The sequence below is a fragment of the Cololabis saira genome, chromosome 18 (genome assembly GCF_033807715.1).
Source record: "Cololabis saira isolate AMF1-May2022 chromosome 18, fColSai1.1, whole genome shotgun sequence".
In the NCBI taxonomy this organism is placed as follows: domain Eukaryota; kingdom Metazoa; phylum Chordata; class Actinopteri; order Beloniformes; family Belonidae; genus Cololabis; species Cololabis saira.
The window spans coordinates 13,779,407-13,794,379 of record NC_084604.1 but is presented as its reverse complement, the minus strand read 5'-3'; positions in this window follow the sequence as shown (position 1 = coordinate 13,794,379).

Sequence of the window (14,973 nt, the reverse complement as noted above, 5' to 3'; positions counted from 1 at the left end):
CTCATGACATTTTAAAAGATTTTGCACAATACGAAGTCTTTTGTTTTTGCTATTTGACATCCTTTTTCATTAGAAGTGTAGTAACAATTGTCACCATTAGCATGTATGAAAATATTTACATCATTGCTCATTTTAAGACCAAACTAAACACAGAGAGAAAAAGAGATGGAAATGACTTAAATACTGAACTCCACTACACATTTTTGAAAAAAAAAAAAAAAAAAAAATGTATTGTAGTTTTTTTCATGCATCTGTTTTGACAATGTTCCTGCTTTTGAAACTGAAGAACTGAAGATAACAGCTGACTGCAGCTTCTCCATGTTTAGTTCTGATTCTGGGGACACAGAGCAGACCTGACCAGAAGAGCTGAGAGGTCTGGCTGGTTGATATGGCAACAGTAAATCTCTGATGTATTTTGGTCCTAAACCATTCAGTGATTTATAAACTAACATAAGTATTTTAAAGTCTATTCCCTGAGATACATAAAGCCAGTGTAAGGACCTCAGAACCAGAGTGATGCGGTTCACTTTCTTAGTTCTGGTGAGAACTCAGACAGCAGCAATCTGGATCAGTTTTATCTGTCTGATTGACTTTTCAGGCAGACCTCTGAAGACATTGTTACAGTAATCAGTTGGACTGAAGATAAATTGATGGATGAGTTTTTCAAGGTCCTGCTGAGACATTAATCCTTTGATCGTGGAGATGTTCCGATAGAACACAGCCTTTGTAATTGTTTTAATGTGTCTCTGAAGGTTCAGGTCTGAGTTCATGACTCCACCCAGATTCCGGGTCTCATCAGTGGTTTGTAGCTGTAATACCTGAAGCTGTGTGCTGACTCTTAAATGCTCTTCTTTTGGTCCAAAAGCAACTACTTCAGTTTTGTTTGCGTACAACTGAAGAAAATGATGGCAGATCCACTCATTAATTTGTCCCATGCATCTACTCACCTGGTGACATTGTAACGTAAAGTTGTGTGTCATCTGCGCAGTTATGGTAACTTATCTGGTTGTTTATTATTAACCGAGCTAGCAGAAGCATGTAGATGTTAAACAGGAGTGGTCCTAGGATAGAACCTTGGGGAACTCCTCATGTCATTTTTTTTGTCAATTCTGATGTTAAGTTACCTATCGACACAAAGTAGTCTCTGTCCTTTAAGTAAGAGTCTATTTAGTCGAGTACTGTGACAGAAAGTCCGACCCAATTCTCCAATGGCTTTAGTAATGTAGCATGGTCAACCATGTCAATTGCTGCACTGAGGTCCAATAATACCAGCACGGTGGTTCTTTCACAGTCTGTATTTATGTGGATGTATGTGAACACCTTGACAATTCAATTTCATTTATATAGCGTCTCTAGGCACTTTCCAGAGACCCAGACCCAGAACCAAACCCCCGTGCAATTCGAGAACGAGAAAAGACTGATTAAAAAAGAATGCTAATCTTTCTAGCGCTAAAACCTCTACTAATCTTTCCCTTTACTGCCCCAACACACAGTTTCTCAGAGTACATCAGCATCAGTAAACAAGCATTTTATCAGTGTGTATCTTGAAGTCTGTTCTGCACAAAAACATGATGAACCTCCTTAGTGATAATGACAACTCCTAACAACTCCACTTTACTTTTCATTTCTTTGCCTTTAGAAATCCAAAAATACGTCTGCTTTCTTGTCATCACAGCATTAAAGTTGGCACTTAAGCTGCCTACGTTTCCCACAGTCCTCAGCTGCAGGCAGGCAGAAAGGACTGTAATTTGCCTGTCTAATTAGCAGACCATTTAAAGTGGTGGTAAGATTATCTTCATGGTGGGGGCGGACACATGGCACTTTTATGCAACACTTACGCAGTGTGCACACATCTTAATACGAACTGAGTTTCATATACACACACGCACATACACATTCAGAGTCTTCCAGCAGTGACAATAAAGCTTTCAGAGAGTGTAGCAGCCTTGGAAGAGAGGAGAAAAAGAGAGGATTGAGAGATTAATGGAGAGCAGACAAAGGAAGAGTTGAATAATTCATGGAGTTTTTTTTTCTGTTGGAGCTTTTCTCAGTCATCATCTCTTCTGGATATCTCCACTGCACACTCACTGAAGAGCAAAGAAACCATGTTCTTGAACTTTTTTTTTTTCAAACTTTGATAACAGAGTTTCTATTGACTCAGTGCTGCATGGAAGAAGGTGGCCTGTTTTTCTTCATTGAAGATGAGACCTGAAGACCATGACTCCACTGCTCCTTCGTACCAGTCCAAACACTTAAAGCAGATCAATAACACAAGATGTAAAAAAAATATTTTAGTTAAAGGAGCTTGAGGCCGGATTGTGGCAAGATTTATGAAAAAAATCCGTATACATTTTAAGTTTTCTAGTAATAATGTCAGAAGAAGCGTTCCAAACCCAAAAGAATGAGCCCTCTAGTGTATCTCTCCTTTGCCTTGAACAGGCTGTGTGCTGCAAAATGTGCTGCAATTCGGTCCCGAATTTCCCGCGCTGGGCTGCGGATGTGACGTCACATGACGCTGCATGTGCGTTCTCCCCGTTCTCCCGTGCCGGCTTCACTGTTGGCTGCAGTACCCCCAACGGCCGTCGTGGTGAAGGGTGGCGCTAGAGAGTCTCATTTCTTAAAAGGAGCCTCAAGCTCCTTTAACAATTAGAAAAAAAGGAGTCAGCAAGTTTCATCGCAGTCCAATGAAGCAAATAATTCACAAGCCATCCATCCATCCATTTTCTATACCCGCTTTATCCTTTGCAGGGTCACAGGGGTCTGCTGGAGCCATTCCCAGCTCATTTCAGGTGAGGGGCAGGGGTTCACCTGGACAGGTGTGACACACTCACACCTACGGGCAATTTAGAATCATCAATTAACCTAGTATGCATGTTTTTTGGACTGTGGGAGGAAGCCGGAGTACCTGGAGGGAACCCACGCAAGCACGGGGAGAACATGCAAACTCCACACAGAAAGACTCCCACCGGGCCAGGGAGTCGAACCAGGAACCTTCTTGCTGTGAGGCAACAGTGCTAATCACCAAGCCACCGTGCTGAAACTCACAAGCCTAATCAGGTAATAGATAAATATAAAGGAAAAAAACTTGGGTTTTAAAATGTGATATTATCTATAAATGTAGTAAATGAGTAAATAAAAAGTCGGGGAATCTCCTGCTCTGACGCAGGTGCTAAAAAAGATTTAAAAAAATAAAGATAAAAGAACTGCCATGATGATGGATGGGCTGGACATGATAAAGATTTGATTGCAACCCACAGCCATGAAAACTAAACCAAGGTTTCTTCATCCCAGCATTTATTAAGTCTTCAGTGTCCCTGGTTTTAGGAGGATTGACTTCTCCCTCTAGGTTTGTATTTGGTCATTCGGAGCAGCTATTTTTGGCTTATTAGTGTAATTAGAAGTCAGGCTATGTCATTGTTTGAACCACAATTATTAATAAAAGCGTTTGTTATCTGCATATTTAAATCTTTACATTTACACTAACAGTTCCTGTATTAGAGAAAGGAGCTAATGTTTTTTCAGATTTAACTGATTAAGACGGAAACTTGGTGGACAAAGCAGTGCACATACTATAAATGTGATCGATATCAACCTGTAAATTCAACCGTCTTGTGTTACCGTTAAAAAACCCTGTGTTCTTGTCTTCTTGAACCTTGATCTGGTTCAAGGTTCAATTGTCTCATCTATTCTCTCTTAAAAATGAAACCACAAGACAGCAGACGTGGAACAATGAAGGTTTCTATAATCCGGCCACATTTTTCTCCTCATTTCCTACTTTTGGCATCAGCTGTAAGTGACCCTCAGCGCTGGACTCAGAGCACACTGTTCACACCACTGCAGCCAGCTGAACATATATGTATATATATGTATATGTATATATATATATATATATATATATATATATATATATATATATATATATATATATATATATATATATATATATATATATATATATATATATATATATATATACATACATGTGTGTGTGTGTATTTGTAGTTGTTGTCTTGGCTGAAGAAGAAAGTGTTTGCTTCTGCAGAAAAACCTTTTTTCACTGCTTCACATTGCTCTCTTTTTTGTTTGCCTGCTGTATTTTGTGTGTGTGAGAGAGTTGTGTGTGTTTGTGTGTGTTTATGTGTGTTTGTGTGTCATTCAGCTAAATAAAGCCACGCAGTGTTGGGCTCAGCATCTCTGTGTTGCCTGCTCATTGTGCTGCTGGGAAAGCAACAGTAGCAGCTCTGCAGATGATGCACCATGTCAGCAAACACATAACAATGGATCGTCTGGTGTCCCTCTCTCTCTCTCTCTCTCTCTCTCTCTCTCTCTCTCCCTCTCTTTCTCACAAACACACAAACACAGTCACAATAGATGTTTTGGAAGTAACTCCCAGCTGTCACCAGTGTAAAACACTAAGCCTGCTTGCAATATGTAGCTCACAAAAAAACAAGAAGTGGACTCGTACTTGCAAAGTACGCTGTCAGTAATGCTGTCAGGGATACAAAGCAAACATAATACACATACTCCTGAAGCAGATGCAGGCTATCTTAGGCTTGTTTCTGCTTTTCCGTTGCACAAAAAGCGAAAGTCAGGCTTGGAAGTAGACTGTGTACCTTCAAATAAAAATATGACACAGTCTTGTTTGAGTCAAGCCTATTCCAGATTAACTGGTGAAACAGATTTCTGCCATGACCATAAGACATGAACAAACTTATGTTGTCTTTAGTTACCTTTAAAAAGTCTTTGATGTCCGTATAAACTCATATTTTATTGCTAAGGGTGCATTTTAGTTGACAACACCGTTTTTCTGTTGCACTGGAAGACATTACACACCGTGTGTTTTGCTAGTCTGCTGGTCTGGAGCATTAATATTCACCACAATGCCAGGGAGGAAAAGTCATCAGTAATGATGTTAGAGAAGCAATTGTTGCTGCCCACCGATCTGGAAAGAGTTACAAGGCTTTTTCAAAACCATTTGGAGTCCACCATTCAACACAGAGAAAGATCATTCACAATTGAAAAACCCTCAAGACAGTTGCTAATCTTCCCAGGAATTAATGTCTTTGGAGGTTCATCCCAATGGCAGACTGACAGGGCTCAGAGGGAAAAGAATCAAAAAGCCCATCTCCAACTCTACACGCTTCAGTTAGCAAGCCAAATGCTGAAGTTCATTCAGTACTATCAGAAAAAAAGACTGTGCAAGTATAACTAGTTTGGGAAGGTTGCCAAGAGAAAGCCTCTTCTCTCTAAACAGAACATGACAACACGGCTTAAGCTTCCAGTGTTATATCTGAACAAACCACAAGGTTTCTGTAAAGATATCCTTTGATATAGGTTTTTTTTTTTATATATACGCATACATATGTGTACACATACATAAATATACACATACAAACCCAGTGATTTTTTTTTATTTTTTGGGGGGGGGGGTGACGACATCCACTGCCAATCCGGGAAGCAGGAACACACGGAAACACACGTCAAGCACTGGAAATCTGCAACAAAAAAAACACAAACAAAGCACGAAACCGGCACGGAGCCAACCAAAACAATAACAGCAATCAACCTAAATCTTGAGATCTGATTGCAGTCTGAGCTAAGCTAGCGCTACCGCTACCTAAACCCAAAAACTAGAGAGCCAGCACGCAGGTGAACAAGCCAGTGTGTATGTCTATGTGTGTGTGTGTATGTGTATGTATATGATCATGTGTGTGTGTGTGTGTGTGTGTATATGCGTGTGACTAAGTGACTATGTGTGTGTGTGTGTGTGTGTGTGTGTGTGTGTGTGTGTGTGTGTGTGTGTGTGTGTGTGTGTGTAATAAACCAAACAAAGTTCCACCTGAAGTGTTTCTATAGTGGGGGAGGGGGGGGGGGGGGGGGGGCAACCCCGCCACCCGCGAGACCAGAGGCCGACATGGAAGAACCCGGAACCCAGGCCACCGGCAACCCCACAGATATCTGGCCACAATGCTAGAATGGCTGAAACCCTGCCACAGCATCTGCAAAAACATCTCATAGAAACGGTAAGTCACGGTGGTGGAAGGATGATGATTTGGGCCGATTTTACAGCCACAAGACCTGGGCACATTGCAGTAGTTAGTTCAACCATGAACCCATGAACTCATCAATCTAACACAAAGCCGTCACAGTGAAAACTTGGCTGAAGTCTGATCATACAACAGGAAAATGATCTCAAACACACCAATAAATCTGCCACAAAGGGCCAAAAATAAAAAAGGGAGCGACATTGTCCAAAGTCCAGACCTCAACTCTGTTGCAGTTTTATGGCGAGATATTAAAAGAGCTGTAAAGAAAACGTGAGGAAATACAGTAACGCAATGCTGTTGAGAGAAGTGGGCCACAGTTCCTACATGACAAAGTTATACTAATAACTTCATACTGAAAATGTTAACGCCGAGTTGCTGTCAAAGGTGGTTCCACAAGCTCTAAGGTTAATATACATGCCGCACGCAACAATTCTGCATTTTGGCATAGTTGTTGTTAAATAAGTGACATTGTGTACACCATGTGTTGCTCTTAAAAACTAATTTTATGTGGATTTAAATATATATAATTCACATACTGAATGTGCATCATTATGGAGGATCAAAACTGACATAATTAAAAATAAAAGCAGAAATATGTATATATATATATGTGAGAAGTTTTTACATTCCCTCGTCTTCTCTTCCTGTTTATTGACCAATAGTAGAGGAGCTGGACCAAGAAGGGCAGCCCTCCTCATTTGCATAATGAGGCAGAAATGAATAAGGTAAATTAAAAAGAGGAGACAAGGGAATGTAAAAACAAGGAATGCACATATAAAAAAAGGGCAATTATTTTTAATTATGTCAGTTTTGGTCCTCCATACATCCTACACTTGAGTTGACATTGATGATTTGAATGTTGTTTTTGCTGCACACTCATTCTAATACACACGCAGGATAAAACATTAGGTAAAATAAGTTAAAATCTACAAAAGTAAATAAAAGTAAATAAAATAAAATCTACAAAATGACTGTAATAATAAAAACTCCAAAGATAATATTATTATTGTTATTAAAACTAGTCATCATGTTTATTCCATGTTTTTTGGGAGTCCTGCCTTAATGCTCCTCAGTATCTGCTTATGCAGCTGAACAGTTTAGGAGTTACAAGTTCTCTAGAGTCACATGGGACATTTATGCATCTGGTTTAATAGTCTGGCATAGTTTGACTACCTAAACTACTTTCCTGAAAAAATAAATCATGAGTAAATAATGACAGTTCAGGATGTATCATGGCTTTTGCCATGATTTAAAAAAAATGAAAAAGATGGTGGAGAGACTCATAAAACCGTTCACTGCTCCTGGAGGTTTAACAACAAGGTGGTTCAAAGTGCTTTACAAAGACATTGAAACATGAATAAAAAGCACGATTTAAAATTTAAACAAAAAAAAAAGAAATAAGAACAATATATTAAATAAAATCAGTTGTTTTGGGACTGCAGATTTGGAGCTTTACTCAAATGCAACTGAGAACAGGTGAGTTTTCAACCTGGATTTAAATACACTAAGGGCCCGATTTACTAAGATCCTAAATAAAGAGTATTAAATTGCGTATGCACTGAAAAAGTTTGCACGTGCTGTTGTTGTGTGTTTTGCGGGTGATCAACTAAGAATGCTTGCGTAATTGATAACAGGCGCAAACCGCAGTATTTAAATGAGGTGTTGCGTGTCTGTTTGCGCCATGGAGAGTCTGGATGGAAAGCAGGATCGCAAGCGCAAAATGAAATTTGACGCGGTGGAGTTAGAAATATTAGTGGAAGAGGCAAATAAACACATTCATGAACTACAGCAAAGAAATTTAAACATTACCAAAAGTGTTGTGACGTATTCAGCACCCCTGCCGTGAAAAGCACCCCCTCGTCGACATTACCCACAGATCTCTTATTCACGAGTAAATGTCAAAAAGGACTAAATGCTCATGTTTAATTTACTCCAAATGACAACGTACACACAATGACAAAAATGATATTCTCATTCCGTGTCACGTTCTGTTTAGCGTCCAGTTTTGTGTTAATGATTCATGTTTAAATGCGCTCATGGATTCCACAATAGTCATACTTTCCCACAATCACAGTCACAGATAACAAAAATCGGGTAAATGGTTATTGATGTCATTAATTAATAGCCTGCTTACTGTGTTGTCTTCCATAATATTTGTAAATATATATAATATAAACTCCTAAGTATGTGCTTGTGTGAATGTGTATGAGGGGGTGCTTTTCACGGCAGGGGTGCTGAATACGGCACAACACCACAATAACAGCAGCCATCGGTGCGTAATGCTGGGCAGATTAGCACCTTCCTTTCGAACGTATTAAATACAGACGCAATCACAATCCCCGCAATTACTTTCGGGCTTGGTAAATCTCATTGCGTGTGGTAAATGAACCTATTTGCATTTTCCCCTCTCAGTATTTAGCGCTTTCTGGCGGGTACGCCCCATATTGATTATTCATCAGGGCAAAAGTACTAAATGAACAGCGTGTGCTATTTTGCTCATTTGAGAGGCGCAGTCCTCTTTGCACGCTGTTAGTAGATCAGCTTGCATATTGGTTTGCGGGTGCTGTCAAGTTTGCACACGTTTTTACACACGCAAACCTTTAGTAAATCAGGCCCTAAGTGTTTCAGCTGATCTGAGGCGTTCTGGGAGTTTGTTCCAGACATGTGGAGCATAGAAGCTGAACGCAGCTTCTCCATGTCTAGTTCTGACTCTGGGATCTGATAACAAACCAGATCCAGATGACCTGAGGGGTCTGGAGGGTTCATACTGGGTCAGGAGGTCACTGATGTATTTTGGTCCTGCACCATTCAGAGCTCTTTAAAGACCAGCATCAGAACGTAGGTAGCGGACCATGATGCATGTGTTTGACTGAATCAGCTTCCCATCAGCCACTGCTGGCTGCTCATTCAGCAGCACCAGGTTATTATTAGTCTGGATAATCACTGGATTCTGCAGGGATATACGCTTTAAACATTTACCTCTGCTGCAAGCATCCTGATTTTGATTTTTTTAACTGTACAGTTTTTTGATCCAGGTTCAGCTACCGGTACATGAGAGAGGAACTTGACACACACAGTCAGGTAGCTAGGTTGCTCAATATAAGCATGATCAACTGTACAATATCATCCAGGTAAAATTGACACGTACATTCACCATCTTGAAGTATGATTTTTGTTTCATCCTCATGTATTTTTCTGTCACATCAGAAAGTATCTGCCAGAAAGACAATATCTTTCAGTGATTTAGTCTTTTCAGTGATGATAATCTCTGCTCATTTCATTCTGATATCTTTGGCCGTCACGAGCACGCTCTGTTGTAGTATAGGAAGGAAACCTGAATGTTTCTCTGTTTCCCTTCACTGCCACTCTCTAAGCGATAACCTTTGACCTTTGCCTTCACCTCTGGTCTCTTTTTCTCCTTTCTCCCTGTGGAATGCACTTTTAAACCCGATAAGCCGACGCAGACTCTAAACAAAGCCTTTCATGCTGATAGTGTTTATACGACATGCCAGTTCTTTCTGAAGAGATCTGAACCTGCAAAACTAGACTGTTGCATCCGACTTTGCAGACATTGTCCTACAGCAGTAAAACTTTTCAATTAAGCTTTTACGATTCAAGTCCGATTTCATAAACAATTAAAGCTGCAAGCAGCGATGAACGGGCCCTCGCACTCACGGCCACCGCCCCCCATAAGCATATCAGAAATGACACCACCCACGACTCTCTATGTCAAACCATTCAAAAGATATAGCAGAAAAAAGGGACAACCAATCAGAAGAAGGGGCGGGGCTAATTCAGGCCAATGAAGGTGAAGGACTCCATACAGAATCTGATGACACCACCCACGACTCTCTATGTCAAACCATTCAAAAGTTATAGCAGAAAATCGGGACAACCAATCAGAAGAAGGGGCGGGGCTAATTTTCACCAATCATGGTCAAGGACTCAATACCGAGTCCCATGACACCACCCACGACTCTTTATGTCAAACCTTTCAAAAGTTATGGCAGAGAAAAGTATTCTAGGGGGCGCTGTTGAGCCGTTAGGCCACGCCCATTAATGCAAACCATGAAATATCAAATTTATCGCCAGGCCTGGCTTGCGTGCAAAATTTGGTGACTTTTGGTGAACTATCAAATATGGACCAATCAGATGAAGGGGGGCACGCTTTTTGGCGTCTAGCGTCGCCACGGTAACACTTTTGAAAGAGAAAAGTAATGCACGTAGTCGCAAGATTAAGACGCACATTTCGATGTATAACACACCTGGGTGCACGTTGCGGTTCGGGCCGTATTAATTGCCGAAGGAATGGCATAAATTGCGCCAAAATTACACAGTTAATTCAAAATGGCCGACTTCCTGTTCGGTTTCGGCCATGGCGCCAAGAGACTTTTCTTTAAGTTGTGTATGGATACAGGTGTGTACCGATTTTCGTGCATGTACGTCAAACCGTATTGTGGGGCTTGAGGCACAAAGTTTTCCGGGGGGCACTGTTGAGCCATTTTGCCACGCCCATTAATGCAAACCATGAAATATCAAATTTATCGCCAGGCCTGCCTTGCATGCAAAATATGGTGACTTTTGGGGAACTATCAAATATGGACCAATCAGTTGAAGGGGGGCGCGCTTTTTGGCGTCTAGCGTCGCCACGGTAACGGTAACACTTTTGAAAGAGAAAAGTAATGCGCCTAGTCGCTGGATAGAGACGCACATTATGATGTATAACACACCTCGGTGCACGTTACGGTTCGGGCCGTATTAATTCTCAAAGGAATGGCATATATTGCTCCAAAATTACGTGATTAATTCAGAATGTTCAAAATGGCCGACTTCCTGTTCGGTTTCGGCCATGGCGCCAAGAGACTTTTCTTTAAGTTGCGACATGATACAGGTGTGTACCTATTTTCGTTCATGTACGTCAAACCGTATTATGGGGCTTGAGGCGCAAAGTTTTTTCGGTCTGAACCAATCAGATGAAGGGTGGGCGCGCTTTTTGGCGTCTAGCGTTGCCACGGTAACGCTTTTGAAAGAGAAAAGTAATGCGTGTAGTCGCAGGATGGAGACGCACATTTTGATGTATAACACACCTGGGTGCACGTTACGGTTCGGGCCGTATTAACTGCCGAAGGAATGGTATAAATTGCGCCAAAGTGACACGATTAATTCAAAATGGCTGACTTCCTGTTCGGTTTCGGCCATGGCGCCAAGGGACTTTTCTTTAAGTTGTTTACTGATACAGGTGTGTACCGATTTTCGTGCATGTACGTCAAACCGTATCGTGGGGCTTGAGTCACAAAGTTTTCCGGGGGGCGCTGTTGAGCCATTTTGCCACGCCCATTAATGTAAACCATTAAATATCAAATTTTTCGCCAGGCCTGACTTGCATGCAAAATTTGCTGACTTTTTGGGCACGTTTAGGGGGGCAAAAAGGCCTTCCTTTTGTCAGAAGAAAAAGAAAAAGAAAAAGAAAAAGAAAAAGAAAAAGAAAAAGAAAAAGAAAAAAAAAAATTCCTACAGATACAATAGGGCCTTCGCACTGAAGGTGCTCGGGCCCTAATTATTGATTAGTAATCCTCTGTCTGTGTGGTGAGGGTGTGTATACATTATATATGGTTAATACCAAGTTTATAAACAATCAGACGTGACCCGCTGCATTCTGGTACAGCTAAAGTGATGCCGTTTGAATCACTGCATACTTATTGTGTTACGGGAACTTTGGTCAGCTGATAACACACCGAAGTACAGAATATGCTGTTGATAATTGCAATCAACATTCATTTCAGGTTGTTCCCTGTCTAGTTTTTGCCTAGTTGGATGTCAGATACTGCTTAGTCATGGTGGTTGCGTGGTGTGCAGCTGTGGAGGGAGTATATTTCAGGATCAGTATTTGTCTCAGTCTTTAAAAACTCATATCAGCCAGACCGCAGTCTAGTTCACACACAGGTCTGAGATTCCAGGAGGGATTTGTTGGAGGCAGCCCTGGGATTGGGTGAGAACAGAAACAAGAAAGTGTGTGTGTGTGTGTGTGTGTGTGTGTGTGTGTGTGTGTGTGTGTGTGTGTGTGTGTGTGTGTGTGTGTGTGTGTGTGTGTGTGTGTGTGTGTGTGTGTGTGTGTGTGTGTGTGTGTGTGTGTGTGTGTGTGTGTGTGTGTGTGTGTGTGTTTTTCGACCCAGCTCAGTCAGGAGTAATGAATTCTTCCTTTCGCAGATGTCACCTTTACAAAGCAACTTTCGCGCAGAAACATCAAAAGACATTATAATCGTTATCATATTCTTAATCTCTAAATGGTATGCACAGCTCAAGACAAGAAAAAACTGCAGCTTTCTTGTAATTAAGCTGCAGTTGTGATTAGGAAACTTTAACATTACATAGCCACTTTATTCACTGTTTGAAATAACCAGTGGTAAACTACAACAAAAATACCAGTCAGAGCTCCTCAGACCAGGATTGTGGCATCTTTCACCGGGCTGTAGAGTTGTAGCGATATCTAAAACTAGGAATGCATGCTTCCATGAGTCAAAAATGTGAAAAAAAGAAATGTATGCGATATCTACAGCTTCTGTGGGTCCTCTTCCTCACCATCGGTGGATGACGCAGTCAACATCGGACTGCACCACATCCTGCGTCACCTCGACACCTCAGGGACTTACGGGAGGATCCTGTTCATTGACTAATCCTCCACTAGAAGCTCACCCAACTCACCGTGCTGCCTCCACCTGTCAGTGGATCACCAGCTTCCTGAGCGACAGGAGGCAGCAGGTGAGGCTGGGGAGCATCACATCCAGCACCCGGACCATCAGCACTAAAGTAGACCCGCTCAAGACTGTGGAGATGACAGTGGACTTCAGGAAAAACCCACCGCCACTCCCCCCCTCACCATCTTCAACAGCACTGTATAATTCTGCCCTCCCCCCCCCAAAAAAAGACACCAAATTCTTCACAATATACACATTCATCTACTGCTTATGTGGGGTTGGGTTGCAGAGACAGTAGCCCAAGCAAGGAAGTCCATACTTCCTGCTCCCTTTATCCAGGTCATCTGGAGGGATCTCAAGGTGTTTCCAGGACAGCCCATAAACACTGTCCCTCCTGTGTGTTCTGGGTCTCCCCCCAGATCCTAACCTAACCAGATGACATGGAGTCAATGCCATCACTGAGTGTGTGACTGAAGCCTGAATTATGGTTCTGCGTCAAACCAACGCAAAGCCTACGCTGTCGCCGTGACGCCGTCATGAACCCTTCGGACTTCTCCGTCACTCCATTTCTCCGCGGTGCAATATCCCCCGTGACCGCTAATTTGCGATCTTTTTCTGAATGGTTTATCCGACTTTTTCCGGTCACAGTGAATCAAAGAGATAAGGACAACTATTGTGCAAAAAAAACAAAACAAAAAAAAAAAATCACACATACACGAAGAAAAGAGCGTTGAAAGTTCACGACTTAACGAAGTAATAAACCCTGGATAACCTGAAAGATCTCCTCAACAGGAAAAAAAGAGGATGCAGGCAGTAGGGCCCCCCCTTATGATCCAGGTCCTGGTCCAGGTTTCTTCCCTCTTAAAGGGGAGTTTTTCCTTACCACTGTTTGGCTTAAGGTTTTTCTTCCACTACAGGAATTTTTACCTGCCATTGTTTATGTTATGTTTATGTAATAATTGCTCGGGGGTCATGTTCTGGGTCTCTGGAAAGTGCCTAGAGACAACTAGTGTTGTAATTGATGCTATATACATTTTTTTGGTCGCAGAGTGTGGGAACAATCATCTCATCTTGAATGTGAACAAGACGAGGCAGATGATGGTGGAGCCAGGATGAAGTCCAATTCATTTTCCATTATGGGAGAAGAAGTGGAGGTGGTGGAGGGGTTTAAATACCTCAGTATTCACCTTGACAACAGACTGAACCGGAGATACAACACTGATGCTATTTATAAGACAGGACAGAGCTGACTGTACTTCTCGAGGAAGCTTAGGTCTTTCAGCATCAGGGGGCAGCATCAGAGTCAGTGACTCAAAGAAACTAAAGAAACTGACAAAGAAAGTTGGCTCATTTCTGGGGACTGTTCTTGAGGCTCTGGAGCTGATTGTACAAAGGGCGATACTTTATAAACTGAAGAAGATCATGAAACACCATGAGCATCCTCTTCACGACACAGTGATTCAGCAACAGAGTACGAGGTTTCTTCAGACCTGCTGTAACAGAGATCCCTCCTGCCCAAAGCAATAAACCTTTACAATGACTCTTTGAAGATATTTAACCTGCAAGTTCATTTCCCTTTGGGGGATTAATAAAGTATTTTTGAATTTGAATTGAATTAAATGCTCAAGCCCCCTAATCTGGCTCCTCTTGATGTGGAGGAGCAGCGGCTCTACTCGGAGCCCCTCCCAGATGACTGAGCTGCTCAGCCCATCTCTATGGGAGAGCCTACATACCCTGCAGAGGAAACCCATCTCGGCAGCTTGTATCTGTGGTCTAGATTGTTCAGTCACTACCGACAGTAGTGGCCAACAGCAAGGGTGGGAACGTAGACCGACTGGTAAACCTTCTTTACCATGACTAATGCAGCGTCCACAGTGATGCACAACTCTGCCTGTCACTCGTTAACGAGACCCCCAGGTAGTTGAACTCCTTCACTTGGGGAAGCATCTGATTCCAGATCCGAAGAGGGCCCTCCACCCCTTTTCCCTCTGAGGACCATGGTCTCAGACGTGGAGGTGCTGACTCTCACCCCAGTCGCTTCACATTCAGCTGTAAACCACTCCAGAGAGAGCTGCAAGTCATGGCCCAATGGAGCCAACAGAACCATAGCAACATCTGCAAAAAGCAGAGACCCAATTCTGAGGTCACTAAAACGGACCCCCTCCAGCCCTCCACTGTGAATCAGTGACAAAGGGCAGGCTGGGCAGAGTCCCACCCTCACTGGAAGCAAA